The sequence below is a fragment of the Lolium perenne genome, chromosome 7 (assembly GCF_019359855.2).
Source record: "Lolium perenne isolate Kyuss_39 chromosome 7, Kyuss_2.0, whole genome shotgun sequence".
Lineage (NCBI taxonomy): Eukaryota > Viridiplantae > Streptophyta > Magnoliopsida > Poales > Poaceae > Lolium > Lolium perenne.
In genome coordinates this window covers 31,495,233-31,512,811 of record NC_067250.2, presented here as the reverse complement: position 1 = coordinate 31,512,811, position 17,579 = coordinate 31,495,233, and positions in this window count along the sequence as shown.

The following is a 17,579-nucleotide window of genomic DNA, read 5'->3' as shown; positions in this document are numbered from 1 at the left end:
TACGTCTCCGACGATATCGATAATTTCTTATGTTCCATGCCACATTATTGATGTTATCTACACATGTTTTATGCACACTTTATGTCATATTCGGTGCATTTTACGGAACTAACCTATTAACAAGATGCCGAAGTGCCGAGTTCTTTGTTTTACTGCTGTTTTTGGTTTTGAGAAATCCTAGTAAGGAAATATTCTCGGAATTGGAGCGAAATCAGTAAAGCCCGGGGGCCTATTTTTCCACGCAACAGCTTCCAGTCAAGTCCGAAAGATGAAAACCGAAGAGAGGGCCACACGGGGTGGCCTTCAAACCCCCTAGGGCGGCGCGGCCCACACCCACTGCGGCCGCGCCCGGCCTGTGGTTTTGGGCCCCCGGTGCCGCCTCTTGAGCTTGCCCCTTCCGCCTACTTAAAGCCTCAGTGACGAAACCCCCGATGCAGAGGAAGCCCACGATACCGGAAAACCTTCCCGAGAGACACCGCCAACGCCCGAGTCCCATCTCGGGGGATCCGAGGAGATCGCCCTCACCGGCACCTGCCGGAGAGGGGAATCTCATCTCCCGGGGAGGACTCTACGCCGCCATGGTACGCCTCAAGGTGTGATGTTGTGCAGTAATCTACCCCTGGACTATGGGGTCCATAAACGATAGCTAGATGGTTTGTCTTCTCCCCATTGTGCTATCATTGCTCCGGATCTTGTGAGCTGCACTAACATGATCAAGATCCGCATCTATACGTAATTCTATATGTTTAACGTTTGTTGGAGGATCCGATAGGAATAGAGAATACTTGTTATGTTGATTATCAAAGTTATATCTACGTGTTGTTTATGATCTTGCATGCTGAATCACGTTACTAGTAGATGCTCTGGCCAAGTAGATGCTTGTAACTCCAAGAGGAGTACTTATGCTTCCGACGTGGAGTGGGTTCATGCCTGCATTGACACACAGGACGATGTGATGAAAGTTCTAAGGTTGTGTTGTGCTTTGTTGCTTACACTAGGGATAAAAACATTGACCCAGTGCTATGTCTAAGGATGTAGTTGTTGATTACATTACGCACCATACTTAGCAATGCAATTGTCTTGCGATGCTTTGCAACTTAATACTTTGGAGGGGGTTGGGATGATAACTTTGTGAAGGTGGAACTTTTTTAGGCATAGATGCGAGTTTGGATGGCCGGTCCTATGTACTTTGTACGTAATGTCCCAATTAAATCTCACTATACTCATCATGATATGTATGTGCATGGTCATGCCCTCTTTGTTTGTCAATTGCCCAAGCGTAATTGGTGTTCGCAACCCAACATGCTTTGTTCGGTCTTATGGGAGAGACACCTCCTAGTGAGCCTGTGTGACCCCGGTCCAATTCTCTTTCTTTGAAATACAATCTACTTTGCAATACTTGTTCTACTGTTTCTTACGCAAACAATCATCTTCCACACAATCACGGTTAATCCTTTGCATTCACGACCAAGCCGGTGAGATTGACAACCTCAACTTGTGTTCGTTGGGGCAAAGTACTTTGAGTTGTGTTGTGCGGGTTTCACGTTGGCGCCGGAATCCTGGTGTTGCGCCGCACTTTACATCCCGCCGCCATCAACCTTCAACGTGCTTCTTGGCTCCTCCTGGTTCGATAAACCTTGGTTTTCTTTACGAGGAAAACTTTCTAACGCTTTATCGCATCATACCTTCCTCTTGGGGTTCCCAACGAACAGTGCGTGAGTTACACGCCATCAAGCCACTAGTCCATTGGTAGAAAGAGTTTCCCAACAAGAATTGAAAGATAAAACACCACATACTTCCTCATGAGCTATAAAACATTGACACAAATAAGAGATAGTAAATTTTGAATTGTTTTAAAAGGTAGCACACGAAGTATTTACTTGGAATGGCGAGAAAAATACCATGTAGTGGGTAGTTATGGTGGACACAAATGGCATAGGTTTGGGTTAAGGTTTGGATGCACGAGAAGCATTCCCTCTAGAATTAAAGGTTTTTGGCTAGCAAGGTTAATTAGCAAGCACAAGAGTTGAGGAAACAAACAAATATACATGTGATAGAAACAATCATGCATCTTCCTTGTAAGCACAAACAATTTTAACTTCGAGAATAATAAGCTAAGGAGCTAACAAGAAAGAAAGACAATGAAACAACATATCTACATGTATTTCTCTTTTCTACTTAAACCTCAAAGTGTTATTGCTATTGACCAATGCTAAGTTTGCCAAAACCAAATAGATTTACTCAATGCTCCCAAAGTGTTACCCATACTAATAACAAGATCAATCATATAATAGAGGTTGCAAACTAAAATAAGATGTGCAATATGTAAATGATAAGACTTCTCATTAATATTTCATAACGATAACTCACACCAAGGGATACATACACAACCAACTAAAGGAGAGATACTTCCACACTGCAACCCATCTTATATGATAACTTCCCTACTCATGATATGACACTACTTGACAGTAAAAAATAAAAGATAGTGATGATGTGATACCGCGGCACTCCCCCAAGCTTGGAACAAACCAAGGGGATGCCAATACCGATGATGAATTACTCCTTCGGCGGTGGTGGTGATGAATTCTTGACAAGCTTCTCAACAAGCTCTTGAAGCTCATCAATCTTGTACATGAGGTTGCGGATCATCTCGAATTGTGCTCGACGCGGTTAAGAAGTATGTCAGATGGCGAGGTCCCAACTCTTGGAGTTATTTCCCCACTCTTCAACTTGAGGCTTCATCCTTCCTGCGGTGTTAGAGCGATCTATATCCCAAGCTGCTGGGCAATGCTTTGCCTTGAGGAGTCCTTTCAATTTGACTATTGTAAATTAGATTGCGGAAGGGGTGGTAAGTGCCTGAAGAAGATGTCTTTGGAGCTAGGTAATGACGTGGAACCCTTCCTCCGGTGCGAATTCTTGCGCTCCTCTTTGCACTAAAAGGGTTATCCACCACCTCGATGCTTGCGATGGTAGCACCCGGGTATGCGCGTGAGTCTTCCTCCACTTCTTCTTCATCTTCTTCCTTGACGCTCTCGTCCACCTCTTTCCACTCGGGATCTTGAATATCTTCATCCGAAAGCCCCTTGCCCTTGTTGTTGGAGACCATGATGCTTCTAGATTGAAAATAGATCCTGGCAGAAACAGCTCGAAACAAAACACGTCGAGAAAACGATATACGGGCCTCCAGGGGTCCGGGAGATTATATAGCGAGGAATTTTTACGACACAAGGAAAGTACCGGAGTCGAACTAGAGTCGGAGAGGCGGCGACGAGGTGGCCACCTCATAGGGCGGCGCGGCAGGTTGGGGCCCGCACCGGCCTATGGGGGCACGCCCTCGTGCGTCTCCTCCCTCCCGTTCCCGATCTCGTAATTTTTCATATTTTCCAAAACAGCAATAACATTGTTCGGAAAGTAAATCGCGAACTTTTTATTACCGATCTTGTTACCTATTCAAAGCGGAGTTACGGCGGATTGTCAATTTGACCTTTGATGAAAGCCTCCGGTGTTTCCACTCGAATAACATCAACATCTTCATTATAAGAATCACGAGATATAATGCTTGAGTCTTTGTCCATTCACCACTTGTGTGGCGTCGCCTTGGAGAGAGCTAATTTTAATTGCTCTGAACGATACACCTCCTCAACGACATATGGTCCTTCCCATTTCGAGAGTAATTTCCACAAAGAATCTGAAGGCAGAGACCGATACAATAGGACTTCTGTCCCCAATATTAAATTTTCTTTTGATAATTCTTCTATCATGCCATTTCTTAACTTTCTCTTTAAAGAGTTTAGCATTTTCATAAGCTTCACTTCTCCATTCATCTAGAGAACTTAATTGTAGCAACCTCTTCTTACCGGCTAGCTTAGGATCTTTATTTAGTTCTCTTACAGCCCAATAAGCTTTGTGCTCTAGTTCTAAAGGTAAATGACAAGCTTTTCCATAAACCATTTTATACGGTGACATTCCCATGGGATTTTTATAAGCAGTTCTATAAGCCCATAGTGCTTCCTTCAATTTACTAGCCCAATTCTTTCTAGTTTTATTAACAGTCTTTTCCAAGATAGATTTAATCTCTCTATTTGATAGTTCTACTTGCCCACTAGTTTGAGGATGATAAGCGGAAGCAATTCTATGATTAATACCATATTTAGCAAGAGTTTTTCTAAAACCACCATGAATAAAATGAGAACCTCCATCAGTCATAATATATCTAGGAACTCCAAATCGAGGAAAAATAATATCTAAAAGCATTCTTAGAGAGGTCTCACCATCAGCACTTTTTGTAGGTATGGCTTCCACCCATTTAGTAACATAATCAACAGCGACAAGTATATGAGTGTTACCTTCTGAAGAGGGAAAAGGTCCCATGAAGTCAAATCCCCAACAATCAAATGGTTCAATAACAAGAGTATAATTCATAGGCATTTCATTGCGTCTGGAGATATTACCAACCCTTTGACATTCATCACAAGATAAAATAAACTTCCTTGCATCTTTGAAGAGAGTTGGCCAATAAAAACCTGATTGTAGAACCTTTTGCGCGGTTCTGTCTCCGGCGTGATGTCCTCCATAAGCACTACCATGACATTTACTCAGTATCTCTTGTTGTTCATATTCGGGAACACATATTCGTAGAATACCATCCACTCTTTCTTTATATAAGTGTGGGTCATCCCAGAAATAATGCCTCAAGTCATAAAAGAATTTCCTCCTTTCTTTGAGCTGAAAAAGGTTGGAGGCAAGTACTTGGAAACAATAAAGTTAGCATAATCAGCATACCAAGATTTGTCTCGCGAGCTCACCTTTATTACAGCCAATTGTTCATTTGGAAAACTATCATTAACAGGGAGCAGGATCATAAGCAATATTTTCCAATCTAGACAAGTTATAAACAACAGGGATTATCAGCACCTTTCCTATCTACAATGTGCAAATCAAATTCTTGCCATGAAGTACCCATCTAATAAGCCTTGGCTTAGCATCTTTCTTTTGCATAAGGTATCTAATTGCAGCATGATCAGTATGAATCGTAACTTTTGAATCAACAATATAAGATCTAAACTTATCACAAGCAAAGACTACTAACAATTCTTTTTCAGTAGTAGCATAATTTCTTTGAGCAGCATCAAGAGTTTTAATAGCATAATGAATAACATTCAATTTTTTATCTACTCGCTATCCAAGAACAGCGCCTACAGCAAAATCACTAGCATCACACATAATTTCAAAAGGTAAGTTCCAATCGGGAGGTTCAACTATAGGAGCAGTTGTTAAGGCTTTCTTTAGAGTTTCAAAGCTTCCTTACAATCATCATCAAAAACAAAAGGTACATCTTTTTGAAGAAGATTAGTAAGAGGTTTTGAAATCTTGGAGAAGTCTTTAATAAATCTCCTATAAAACCCGATATGACCAAGAACACTCACGAATACCTTTAACATCCCTGGGATAGGGCATCTTCTCAATTGCTTCAACTTTAGCTCTGTCAACTTCAATACCCCTCCTCGGAAATTTTATGTCCCAATACAATTCCTTCATTAACCATAAAGTGGCATTTCTCCCAATTAAGAACAAGGTTAGTTTCTTCACATCTACTTGCAAAACTTTATCGAGGTTCATAAGCAATTATCAAAAGAATTCCCATAGGCGAGAGAAAAATCATCCATGAATAACTCTACAATATTCTCGCAAAAGCCATGAAAAATAGCAGACATGCATCTTTGAAAAATAGCAGAGAGCATTACATAAACCAAAAGGCATACGTCTATAAGCATAAGTTCCATAGGGACAAGTGAAAGTGGTTTTCTCTTGATCCTTAGTTTTAACATGACAATTTGTGAAAACCGGAATAACCATCAAGAAAGCAAAAATGAGTATTTTTGGATAACCTTTCTAACATTTGATCAATGAAAGGCAAAGGGTAATGATCTTTCTTAGTAACCTTATTAATTTTTCGATAATCAATGCACATTCTATACCCTACAACTACTTTTTGAGGTATGAGCTCATCATTATCATTAGAGCTGCATTGTCATTCCTCCTTTCTTAGGAACACAATGCACATGACTAACCCATCTACTATCGGACAATAGGATATATAATACCAGCTTCAAGAAGTCTTAATACCTCATTTCTTACCACATCCTTCATCTTAGGAATTAGGCAATGTTGATGTTCAACAACGAGGCTTTGCATCATCTTCCATATTAATGGCATGTTGGCAAATAGAGGGAGCAATCCCCTTCAAGTCATCAAGAGTATAGCCAATAGCTCCTCGGTGTTTCTTCGGTATTTTCAATAACCTTTCTTCTTCAAACTCACGAAAGCTTAGAGCTAATAATAACAGGGATATATTTTCTTATCATCAATATGAGCATATTTAAGATTATCGAGGCAATGGTTTTAAATCAAAAAGCAAGGATCTTCCTTTGGTGGTGGTGTTGTACGGATCTTCTACCGGTAAATCATGCTTAAGAATAGGTTGACGAAGGAAAATTTCATCAAGCTCATTTCTTTCTTCCTAAAACTTCACTCTCACTATTCTCCAAATGTTCTTTATGCAAAGGATTATTAGGAGCAAGAGCAATAGATTCACACTGTTCAACTCTAAAATCATTATTAGGCGAATCAGCTTTATAAGGAGTTTTTGTAAATTTAGAGAAATTAAACTCATAAGATTCACCAGCAAATTTAGTCAAAATTTTCTCTTTCTTGCAATCTATAATAGCTCCACAAGTATTTAGAAAATGTCTACCAAAAATAATAGGACAATATTTACTAGCAACAGAACCAAGTACCAAAAAGTCGATGGCGGGATATTTAATCTTACCACATAGAACTTCCACATCTCGAACAATACCAATTGGAGAGATAGTTTCTCTATTAGCCAGCCGAATAACCACATCAATATCTTCAAGTTCACAAGAACCAATTTCGTGCATAATCTTCGTGTAGAGCTCATAAGGAATAGCACTAATACTTGCACCAATATCACATAAACCATAATAACAATGATCACCAATTCTAACGGATAGCATAGGAACACTAGCTTTCCTAGACTTATTAGGATGTGAAACAATATTAGAAGCATCTTCACAGAAAATAATATGACCATCTTCCACATTTTCAGTCGCAAGATCTTTAACTATTGCAACAACAGGTTCAACCTTTATTTGTTCTTCAGGTTCTATAGGTTTCTTTTCACTTTTATTAACCACACTACTTATAACAGAGTACTCCTTCATTTTAGCAGGGAAAGGAGTTTTTTCAATATAAGCTTCAGGAATAACATGATCAACGAGTTTCAACTACAACACATTTATTTATAGATGAATCAATTTTATCTTTATACGGTTCATGATACTTATCAAAATTCTTCTTAGGCAATTCATAATGAGAGGCAAAAGCTTTATAAAGATTTGCAACGACTTGAGAATCAAGACCATAAGTAGCACTCATATTACGGAATTTATCAGTATCCATAAAAGCTTCAATGCATTTATAATCATAGTTTATACCTGACTCTCTATCCTTGTCGTTCTCCCATCCTTCGGTATTCTCACGGATCCGATTAAGAAGGTCCCTTTTAAACTCTTCTTTGTTGCGTGTAAATGATCCAGAACAAGAAGTATCCAGCAAGGTCTTGTCTTGAAAAGAAAGTCTTGCATAGAAATTATCAATAATAATATTACCAGGAAGCTCATGAATGGGGCATTTGAGCATTAAAGACTTCAATCTCCCCCACGCTTGGGCAATACTCTCTCCATCATGAGGCCAAAAATTATATATGCGGTTCCGGTCTTTGTGAATTTCACTTGGAGGATAGAACTTAGAATAAAACCGGGGCACAATATCATTCCATTCAAGAGAATCCCCATTATCCAGTAATTTATACCAATGCGCCGCTTTACCAGACAGTGATATAGGGAATAATTTCTTCCTCACTTCATCCATAGCAATACACCGCACACTTGAATAAACCGCATAATTCATGTAAGAACGATAAATGATCTCCAGGATGAGCAGTTCCATCCACACGTATAGCGGTTTATCCACAACACGTTCAATAATTTTCATAGGTATTTTGTATGGTATTTCTTCCTCACGGGCGCCTCATCCACTACCTTTGCGGTAGTAGTAGATTTTCCAAATAAAAATTCAAGAGAAGTGATACGTCCCGAAGCGTATCCATAATTTCTGTCGGTCCATGCTTGTTTTATGACAATACTTACATGTTTTGCTTGCACTTTATAATGTTTTTATGCGTTTTCCGGAACTAACCTATTAACGAGATGCCACAGTGTCAGTTCCTGTTTTCTGCTGTTTTTGGTTCCAGAAAGGCTGTTCGGGCAATATTCTCGGAATTGGACGAAATCAACGCCAAACCTCCTATTTTTCCCGGAAGGCTCCGAACACCGAAGAAGAGTCGGAGAGGGGCCGAGGAGAGCCACCACACCACATGGCGGCGCGGGCTGGGCCACGGCGCGCCAGCCTAGGGTGTGGCGCCCCCGAGTGCCCCACGATACGTCTCAGACGTATCGATAATTTCTTATGTTCCATGCCACATTATTGATGTTATCTACATGTTTTATGCACATTTTATGTCATATTCGTGCATTTTTACGGAACTAACCTATTAACAAGATGCCGAAGTGCCGATTCTTTGTTTTACTGCTTGTTTTTGGTTTCAGAAATCCCTAGTAAGGAAATATTCTCGGAATTGGACGAAATCAAAGCCCGGGGGCCTATTTTTCCACGAAGCTTCCCGGAAGTCCGAAGGAGAGACGAAGAGGGGCGACGAGGGGGCCACACCCTAGGGCGGCGCGGCCCCCCCCTTGGCCGCGCGGCCCTGTGGTGTGGGGCCCCCGTGCCGCCTCTTGACCTGCCCTTCCGCCTACAAATAGCCTCCGTGGTGGCCAGAACCCCCGTGCACCGAGAGCCACGATACGGAAAACCTTCCGGAGACACCGCCGCCGCCGATCCCATCTCGGGGGATCCAGGGAGATCGCCTCGGCACCCTGCCGGAGAGGGGAATCATCTCCCGGGAGGACTCTACACCGCCATGGTCGCCTCCGGTGTGATGAGTGAGTAGTCTACCCCTGGACTATGGGTCCATAGCAGTAGCTAGATGGTTGTCTTCTCCCCATTGTGCTATCATTTTCGGATCTTGTGAGCTGCCTAACATGATCAAGATCATCTATCTGTAATTCTATATGTTGCGTTTGTTGGGATCCGATGAATAGAGAATACTTGTTATGTTGATTATCAAAGTTATATCTATGTGTTGTTTATGATCTTGCATGCTCTCCGTTACTAGTAGATGCTCTGGCCAAGTAGATGCTTGTAACTCACAGAGGGAGTAGTTATGCTCGATAGTGGGTTCATGCAATTGACACAGGACAGTGATGAGAAAGTTCTAAGGTTGTGTTGTCTTTGTTGCCACTAGGGATAAAACATTGATGCTATGTCTAAGGATGTAGTTGTTGATTACATTACGCACCATACTTAATGCAATTATGCTGTTGCTTTGCAACTTAATCTGGAAAGGAGTTAGGATGATAACCTGAAGGTGGACTTTTTAGGCATAGATGCAGTTGGATGGCGGTCTATGTACTTTGTCGTAATGCCCAATTAAATCTCACTATACTCATCATGATATGTATGTGCATGGTCATGCCCTCTTTATTTGTCAATTGCCCAACTGTAATTTGTTCACCCAACATGCTGTTTGTCTTATGGGAGAGACACCTCTAGTGAACTGTGGACCCCGGTCCAATTCTCTTTACTGAAATACAATCTCTTGCAATCTTGTTCTACTTGTTTCTTGCAAACAATCATCTTCCACACAATACGGTTAATCCTTTGTTCTGTAAGCCGGTGAGATTGACAACCTCCTTTGTTTCGTTGGGGCAAAGTACTTTGGTTGTGTTGTGCAGGTTCCACGTTGGCGCCGGAATCCTCGGTGTTGCGCCGCACTACATCCCGCCGCCATCAACCTTCAACGTGCTTCTTGGCTCCTCCTGGTTCGATAAACCTTGGTTTCTTTACGAGGAAAACTTCTGCTGTGCGCATCATACCTTCCTCTTGGGGTTCCCAACGAACGTGTGAGTTACACGCCATCAAGCACATTTTCTGGCGCCGTTGCCGGGGAGATCAAGACACGCTGCAAGGGGAGTCTTCACTTCTCAATCTCTTTACTTTGTTTTTGTCTTGCTTATTTTTATTTACTACTTTGTTTGCTGCAATAAATCAAAATACAAAAAAATTAGTTGCTAGTTTTACTTTACTTGCTATCTTGTTTGCTATATCAAAAACACAAAAAAATTAGTTTACTTGCATTTACTTTATCTAGTTTGCTTTATTTATTGTCTTGCACTCTATATCAAAAACACAAAAAAAATTAGTTACTTTTGTTACCATGTCTAGCTCTGAACCTGTTACTTCTTACTTTGAAGAATTAGTCTTCACTTTTAAACAAGGGGATGAGGAGAGTTTTAAGGATGCTTGGTCTAGAATTTTTACTTCTTATCGTAAAACTGAACCTCAAATGACTCTAAGTTTGCTCCTTAGTAATTTTTATTTTGGTCTTATGGTTCGCTATAGATATGCTTTGGATACTTTAGTGGGAGGAGATTTCCTTCATTGCAATGGGGATCAAGCTTTTAATGCCATAAAGAAGTTGGTTGCATCACATGATTCAGCTAATAACTTTGATTCAGCCCTCACTAGCATATATAGTAGATTAAATAATCTCGAGATAAGTACATCTCGCTTGAATGATAACTATTGCCACGTTCGTAATCGTCTTGAACAAGTTTTAGTGAACTCTAAACTCTCATTGTGGGATCCTGCTGTTAGAATTGTTATCGGTGATCGAACTCTCCATGCCTACTGTGATATTATGTATGAATTTTGCCTTATGCCTGAAAGTATTTATAAATCTTTGAAACTTTGGGGAGTTGATGAAGGAGGAGAAGAAATAACTCTCATAGATAACTCTACTATAATTCCTAAAGGAATAGCCGCAGGTGTGCATACAACCATTTTTGGAAGGACAATATCCATTGATTATCTTGTTATTGAAACAAGAAAACTCACACTCGGAAGATCCCTGCTGAAACTATTGGGAGCAGTCATTGATGTTGGAGAAGGCACTCTGAAATTCACCTCTATACCGGGGGGAAATCATATATTTCCTAAACCCAAGGGAAAGAAAAACAATAAGAAAGGTAAGGGTAAAGCCCAAGGTAAGGTTGACACACCATCTCTCGATAATACTTGATCCACACTTTCTGCGCCTAGTGAAGGCGTTAAAGAAAAGCGCTTATGGGAGACAACCCATGTTTTACCTACAGTACTTTGTTTTTATTTTGTGTCTTGGAAGTTGTTTACTACTTTAGCAACCTCTCCTTATCTTAGTTTTGTGTTTTGTTGTGCCAAGTTAAGCCGTTGATAGAAAAGTAAGTACTAGATTTGGATTACTGCGCAGTTCCAGATTTCTTTGCTGTCACGAATCTGGGTCCACCTCCCTGTAGGTAACTCAGAAAATTAAGCCAATTTACGTGAGTGATCCTCAGATATGTACGCAACTTTCATTCAATTTGAGCATTTTCATTTGAGCAAGTCTGGTGCCATTTTAAAATTCGTCAATACGAACTGTTCTGTTTTGACAGATTCTGCCTTTTATTTCGCATTGCCTCTTTTGCTATGTTGGATGAATTTCTTTAATCCACTAATGTCCAGTAGCATTATGCAATGTCCAGAAGTGTTAAGAATGATTGTGTCACCTCTGAATATGTCAATTTATATTGTGCACTAACCCTCTAATGAGTTGTTTCGAGTTTGGTGTGGAGGAAGTTTTCAAGGATCAAGAGAGGAGTATGATGCAACATGATCAAGGAGAGTGAAAGCTCTAAGCTTGGGGATGCCCCGGTGGTTCACCCCTGCATATATCAAGAAGACTCAAGCGTCTAAGCTTGGGGATGCCCAAGGCATCCCCTTCTTCATCGACAACATTATCAGGTTCCTCCCCTGAAACTATATTTTTATTCCATCACATCTTATGTGCTTTTTCTTGGAGCGTCGGTTTGTTTTTGTTTTGTTTGAATAAAATGGATCCTAGCATTCACTTTATGGGAGAGAGACACGCTCCGCTGTAGCATATGGACAAGTATGTCCTTGGTTTCTACTCATAGTATTCATGGCGAAGTTTCTCCTTCGTTAAATTGTTATATGGTTGGAATTGGAAAATGATACATGTAGTAATTGCTATAAATGTCTTGGGTAATGTGATACTTGGCAATTGTTGTGCTCATGATTAAGCTCTTGCATCATATGCTTTGCACCCATTAATGAAGAAATACATAGAGCATGCTAAAATTTGGTTTGCATATTTGGTTTCTCTAAGGTCTAGATAATTTCTAGTATTGAGTTTGAACAACAAGGAAGACGGTGTAGAGTCTTATAATGTTTACAATATGTCTTTTATGTGAGTTTTGCTGCACCGGTTCATCCTTGTGTTTGTTTCAAAAAAGCCTTGCTAGCCTAAACCTTGTATCGAGAGGGAATACTTCTCATGCATCCAAAATACTTGAGCCAACCACTATGCCATTTGTGTCCACCATACCTACCTACTACATGGTATTTCTCCGCCATTCCAAAGTAAATTACTTGAGTGCTACCTTTAAAATTCCATCATTCACCTTTGCAATATATAGCTCATGGGACAAATAGCTTAAAAACTATTGTGGTACTGAATTTGTAATTATGCACTTTATCTCTTATTAAGTTGCTTGTTGTGCGATAACCATGTTCACTGGGGACGCCATCAACTATTCATTGTTGAATTTCATGTGAGTTGCTATGCATGTCCGTCTTGTCTGAAGTAAGAGAGATCTACCACCTTATGGTTAAGCATGCATATGTTAGAGAAGAACATTGGGCCGCTAACTAAAGCCATGATCCATGGTGGAAGTTTGATTTTGGACAACAATCCTCAAATCTCAAATGAGAAAATTATTAATTGTTGTTATATGCTTATGCATAAAAGAGGAGTCCATTATCTGTTGTCTATGTTGTCCCGGTATGGATGTCTAAGTTGAAGAATAATCAATAGCGAGAAATCCAATGCGAGCTTTCTCCTTAGACCTTTGTACAGGCGGCATAGAGGTACCCCTTTGTGACACTTGGTAAAAACAATGCATTGTGATGATCGGTAGTCCAAGCTAATTAGGACAAGGTGCGGGCACTATTAGTACACTATGCATGAGGCTTGCAACTTATAAGATATAATTTACATGATGCATATGCTTTATTACTACCGTTGACAAAATTGTTTCATGTTTTCAAAATCAAAGCTCTAGCACAAATATAGCAATCGATACTTTTCCTCTATGGAGGACCATTCTTTTACTTTCAATGTTGAGTCAGTTCACCTATTTCTCTCCACCTCAAGAAGCAAACACTTGTGTGAACTATGCATTGATTCCTACATACTTGCTTATTGCACTTATTATATTACTCTATGTTGACAATATCCATGAGATATACATGTTACAAGTTGAAAGCAACCGCTGAAACTTAATCTTCTTTTGTGTTGCTTCAATACCTTTACTTTGAATTATTGCTTTATGAGTTAACTCTTATGCAAGACTTATTAATGCTTGTCTTGAAGTGCTATTCATGAAAAGTCTTTGCTTTATGATTCACTTGTTTACTCATGTCATATACATTGTTTTGATCGCTGCATTCACTACATATGCTTTACAAATAGTATGATCAAGATTATGATGGCATGTCACTCGAGAAATTATACGTGTTTATCGTTTTACACCACTCGGGACGAGAACTAAGCTTAGGGATGCTGATACGTCTCAGACGTATCGATAATTTCTTATGTTCCATGCCACATTATTGATGTTATCTACATGTTTTATGCACACTTTATGTCATATTCGTGCATTTTACGGAACTAACCTATTAACAAGATGCCGAAGTGCCGATTCTTTGTTTTCTGCTGTTTTTGGTTTCAGAAATCCTAGTAAGGAAATATTCTCGGAATTGGACGAAATCAAAGCCCGGGGCCTATTTTTCCACGAAGCTTCCAGAAGTCCGAAGGAGAGACGAAGAGGGGCGGCAGGGGGCCACACCCTAGGGCGGCGCGGCCCCCTTGGCCGCGCGGCCCTGTGGTGTGGGGCCCCGTGCCGCCTCTTGACCTGCCCTTCCGCCTACAAATAGCCTCCGTGGCCAGAAACCCCCGGTGCCGAGAGCCACGATACGGAAAACCTTCCGGAGACGCCGCCGCCGCCGATCCCATCTCGGGGGATCCAGGAGATCGCCTCCGGCACCCTGCCGGAGAGGGGGAATCATCTCCGGAGGACTCTACACCGCCATGGTCGCCTCCGGTGTGATGAGTGAGTAGTCTACCCCTGGACTATGGGTCCATAGCAGTAGCTAGATGGTTGTCTTCTCCCCATTGTGCTATCATTGTTGGATCTTGTGAGCTGCCTAACATGATCAAGATCATCTATCTGTAATTCTATATGTTGCGTTTGTTGGGATCCGATGAATAGAGAATACTTGTTATGTTGATTATCAAAGTTATATCTATGTGTTGTTTATGATCTTGCATGCTCTCCGTTACTAGTAGATGCTCTGGCCAAGTAGATGCTTGTAACTCCAAGAGGGAGTACTTATGCTCGATAGTGGGTTCATGCCTGCATTGACACACAGGACGATGTGAGAAAGTTCTAAGGTTGTGTTGTGCTGTTGCCACTAGGGATAAAACATTGATGCTATGTCTAAGGATGTAGTTGTTGATTACATTACGCACCATACTTAATGCAATTGTCTCGTTGCTTTGCAACTTAATATTTGGAAGGGGTTCGGATGATAACTTTGAAGGTGGACTTTTTAGGCATAGATGCGGTTGGATGGCGGTCTATGTACTTTGTCGTAATGCCCAATTAAATCTCACTATACTCATCATGATATGTATGTGCATGGTCATGCCCTCTTTATTTGTCAATTGCCCAAGCTGTAATTTGTTCACCCAACATGCTGTTTGTCTTATGGGAGAGACACCTCTAGTGAGCTGTGGACCCGGTCCAATTCTCTTTCTTGAAATACAATCTCTTGCAATCTTTGTTCTCTTGTTTTCTGCAAACAATCATCTTCCACACAATACGGTTAATCCTTTGTTACAGCAAGCCGGTGAGATTGACAACCTCACTGTTTCGATTTGGGGCAAAGTACTTTGGTTGTGTTGTGCGGGTTCCACGTTAGCGCCAGGAATCCCTGGTGTTGCGCCGCACTACATCCCGCCGCCATCAACCTTCAACGTGCTTCTTGGCTCCTCCTGGTTCGATAAACCTTGGTTTCTTTACGAGGAAAACTTGCTGCTGTGCGCATCATACCTTCCTCTTGGGGTTCCCAACGAACGTGTGAGTTACACGCCATCACCCCTGCGCCGCCTCTTCACCTATAAAATCCCTTTCGACCTAAAACACCGTACCATTTGTGAAACTCGAGAAAGACTCCGGGCGCCGCCACCGTCGCGAAACTCCAATTCGGGGGACAGAACTCTGTTCCGGCACCCTGCCGGGCAGGGAAGTGCCCCGGAAGCCATCTCCATCAACGCCACCACCTCGCCATGCTCAGTGAGTAGTTCCCCTATGGACTACGGGTTCTAGCGATAGCTATGTCGGTATACTCTCCCCCATGTACTTCAATACAATGGTCTCATGAGCTGCCTTACATGATTGAGATTCATCTGATGTAATCGGTGTTGTGTTTGTTGGGATCCGATGGATGATACATTATGATTAGTCTATCTATAAAGTTTGTGAAGTTATTGTTGCTGCAATCTTGTTATGCTTAATGCTTGTCACTAGGGCCCGAGTGGCATGATCTTAGATTTGAGCTTTATAATTATTGCTTAGATTGTATCTACAAGTTGTATGCACATGTCACTGTCCGGAACCAATGGCCCCGAAGTGAGAAGAATCGGGACAACCGGAGGGGATGGTAGTGATGTGAGGATCACATGTTTTCACGGTGTGTTAATGCTTTGCTCCGGTACTCTATTAAAAGGAGTACCTTAATATCCGATAGTTTCCCTTGAGGCCCGGCTGCCACCGGCTGGTAGGACAAAAGATGTTGTGCAAGTTTCTCATTGCGAGCACGTACGACTATATACGGAAAACATGCCTACATAATTAATAAGCCTGATGTTCTATCTTAATGCTTTGATTCCTATCAATTGCCCAACTGTAATTTGTTCACTCAACACTTGTCACTTATTGGAGAGTTACCACTAGTGTAGATCGCTGGGAACCCTGGTCCATCTCTCATCATAATATACTCGTTCTATATGTCATTAGAAGTAGTATCAACTATCTTCTTGTGCCATCGCTCTCATATTGCTATTACTGCTGCTGTGTTACTGTTACTACTGCTCTCATATTACTGCTACTTTCACATCACCCCTGTTGCTAGTGCTTTTCCAGGTGTAGCTGAATTGACAACTCAGTTGTTAAGGCTTATAAGTATTCTTTACCTCCCCTTGTGTCGAATCAATAAATTTGGGTTATACTACCCTCGAAGACTGCCGCGATCCCCTATACTTGTGGGTCATCAAGGCCCATTTTTACGGCGCCGTTGCCGGGGAGGCATAGCTCTACTCATAAGTTCACCTGGGGAGTACACTCTACCTCTCTCTCTGTTTTATTTTATTTTGTTTTGCTTAGTTTACTTTTTCCTAGTTTACTTGTGCTTAGTTTATTTCTGTCTAGTATTACTTTGCTTAGTTTACTTTTGTCTAGTTTATTTCACTCTTGTTTTATTTTCCTCATATACCCAAAAATCCATAAAAATTTGAAAAACCGAAAAATTAAAAACTGCTGTTATGGGAGAACCAACAACCTACTTGGAGCTCATAGAATGTTATAATAATTATAGGAAATCAAGAGCTGGTGAAGTAATGAGTGCTATGATAGAAAAAGTGAATACAATTGCTAAAATCTTGCTTAAACGCCATGATATAAACTGTTGCTCTCAACAGGATACTAAACATCTTAAATTTCAATGTGGCTTTAGTGAGGAATTTTTAATTAAGAACTATAATCGGAATTGCTATATTCATTATGGGTTCGAAGAGGTAGAACAATTTGTCGTGTTTATGGGAGCCTCTGAGATCGAATCCTTCATGGTTGAGAATTATGAAACTTGTGTTGTTTGTAAGGACCTTAAAGATTATGTCTCTTCTATCCTTAATTGTTGCATAGAATGCTTCGGTGATAATCCTTATATCATTGATTATAAAGAGAGACTCATTAATGCACAAGAATGCACTCACAATTTGCAGGAACCTGTGGAAGAAGAAATTGATGAACCTGAAAGCTCATTGGATGAAAAAGAGGAGGAAATTGATGAACCTGAAAGCTCATTGGATGAAAAAGAGGAGGAGAGCGACGAACAAAAGGAGGAAGAATGGATTAGCTACCCATGCCAACCTTCTAATGAGAGTAACTCTTTATCTCTTACACTATTTGATTGTCCTCCATGCTTACCGGAAGAAG